The following is a 2,489-nucleotide window of genomic DNA, read 5'->3' as shown; positions in this document are numbered from 1 at the left end:
GGAAGATCTTTGGTCCACTCGTGGCCATGTCTCACTTCACCCATAGTATCAGATCCATCTCGATAGTTTGACTTAACCCATCTCTGCATCTCTCAATAGTTAATCACAACTTGGGCTCCCTTGCCTAGGACAATAGCTGTGGAGACTCCGTAAGGTCCTACCACTCTTTTACCTTACAACTTTATACCTTCTCGGCGGAGTAGGTAACCTGTGATCGAAGGAGCAAGGGTCAACACCATTAATTCATAGGTAACATTTGTGGAATTTTTAACCTTGGGTATTACTTCCTGTCATCCGTAAGTTACATCAACTGTTTTGCTTTTTCTTGCCCTCAGAGTTGGTTGCCCAGTGGTGTCGAAATTCCCTCGACTACTGGTCCATATAACCCTTCGGTGGTTTGCCTCTTATTAACAGGTACTATGTTGATGAACTGTGGCATTCGAATGTGTCATTAGTTAGCAAGTAGCTAATCCTCCTTGTTTTGCTTAAGTCCTTGTTAGAATTACTTTAACGTATCTTATGATACTCCAGGTACGTAATCCCATATTGTTTCTCCGTCCCCAGTTCAGATTCCTCCATCTCGCGTGATCATACCAGCACTAACGCATTACGTTCCATCAGAATTTCAAAGTTAAGCGTGCTGGGGCGGGAGTAATATTGGGATGGGTGACCTCCTTTGGAAGTCTTCGTGTCGCGTTTCAATGTAATCCTTTCCAAGGCGTGCGGCCACTCAATTTAGCCCAAGATTTACCTCAGCGTTATCTCGCGAGTCTTTATGTTTTGCCTTGTCCTTTTCTCTGTTATCTTGCAACCAGTATCGGTGTAGACCTTTAGTTCCGCTATGACCATATCCCTTTTTGTACGCACCCATTCATTAGGATGGGCTACTGAGTAGCGCCAAAGTTCGTTCATATAGTGACCCTTGGAGCTACTTTGACTCTTGTCTATTATTAGCTGGCATAGCTTTAAAGGAATTTGACATATACGCTTCCCTATCCTCGATTCACATTGTGTTCTCCTTATTTTCTACCACAGGAGGCTTTCTATTCCATTTTCTTTGGTTATTTATCTATCGCAACATCAATTGTGACTAACTCTATAACCAACATTTTGGCTTTTGGTCAAGCATAGTGTCGTTATCCTTTGTAGTGTCTCTTGAATTATTCAATATCCTTTCATTGGTACATTCTTCTATTTTTATACGCAGCCGCCTTCTAGCGTTATGTTATTTAGGGTCTCGTCACAACCTTCTCAATGTTGCCTTATGTAGCATTCTGGCTTCCGTTCAATTACTGGTGGCTTCCAGACCTTTCTAACTTGGTTCGGCAGGATATCTTATTGAAGTTTAGACGTCCATCTCAAATATATTACCATATCGATTGCCTTCACCTTACTTTTGCCATTTTCTCATTAACTTCCCCCCTTTAGAGGGTACTCGTGCTTTCCTCTGTATGTACTTGTAGTCATTCCAATTTCAATTAGGCGGTACTAGTATTCTGGGAATAACTATTCTAGGTTTTCTTAAAGTAGTGACTTTGTCCCAACCTATATCCTTTGTTTCGTGGGATGAATGAAAGTTGTTCCAATTATTCTTTAAGTTTGCCATCCTCGTCCCTTGAGGGCTCCACTATTTTTGGGGCGACGTGGTGTACCCGCGTCATTTTTTTGTATCTTAAGCTCCATACTCTTACTGTGTACTCAATGCAGACTTTTAACTTAGTTAGCCGCTACTAATGGCGCCTTATTAGCGGTCTCACTTTATCCTTGCATACTGGTATCACATTATTTAATTCATACTTATATATCCCCATTTTTTTTTGTTCGTATTCGTATTCAGTTCCTGACATCTCTTTGAGGTGCTTCTATTAGAAGTTCTTTCCCCAATTAGTCGGTGGCAAATTATAAACTATTATCGTACATCATTTTCCAACCATTGTTGGAAGGGATCAGAACCTCTTAAACATCACAATACTTTTTTTTTTGGTAGTACTTGACCTACCTGGTCTCCTTCTGAGTTTATCCTCGAGTTATGAACAACTCATCTAATTTACAATTAGGAGTTGAGGGCTTGGTATTTTTTTTTATTTTTTTAAAAGAGTGAAACTCATTCACGGGACATCTTATCCTTCATTCTGAGCCCTCTGTGTATATTCCTACAATACAAATACGGCTGGAGATACCGTAATCTCAACTTTACTACTTAAATAAGCCTTTGTTCCTCCGAAATAAAATTCTTCGAGTGAAAAGGGTGCCCCTTATCGACCACCTAAAGGGTACCTCTTACAGCTTTAGTTGAACACAGTAGGGGTACTTGGTATCAACTCCTCAGACATCTCAAAAATCTATGGTTTACTTCCTTTTTCTTGTTCTGGGAAAATTTCGGCAGAGTTTCCTCTACATTTCTTACTTATCCCAAAACCTGCATGCAGAAAATACCAACAATGCCTCACAGGGCCAGCATATATATTTACATATCACATCACAGTCGC

The 2,489-nt window shown here is 40.4% G+C and overlaps 1 pseudogene; it reads left to right on the top strand.

The window, feature by feature from the left end:
- Positions 1–580: 580 nt before the first annotated feature.
- On the top strand, positions 581–700 carry LOC129904605 (5S ribosomal RNA; annotated as a pseudogene).
- The last annotated feature ends 1,789 nt before the right edge of the window (positions 701–2,489 follow it).

The sequence above is a fragment of the Solanum dulcamara genome, chromosome 1 (assembly GCF_947179165.1).
Source record: "Solanum dulcamara chromosome 1, daSolDulc1.2, whole genome shotgun sequence".
In the NCBI taxonomy this organism is placed as follows: domain Eukaryota; kingdom Viridiplantae; phylum Streptophyta; class Magnoliopsida; order Solanales; family Solanaceae; genus Solanum; species Solanum dulcamara.
The sequence above is the reverse complement of the archived record's forward strand: the minus strand, read 5'-3'. Positions and strand labels throughout refer to the sequence as shown.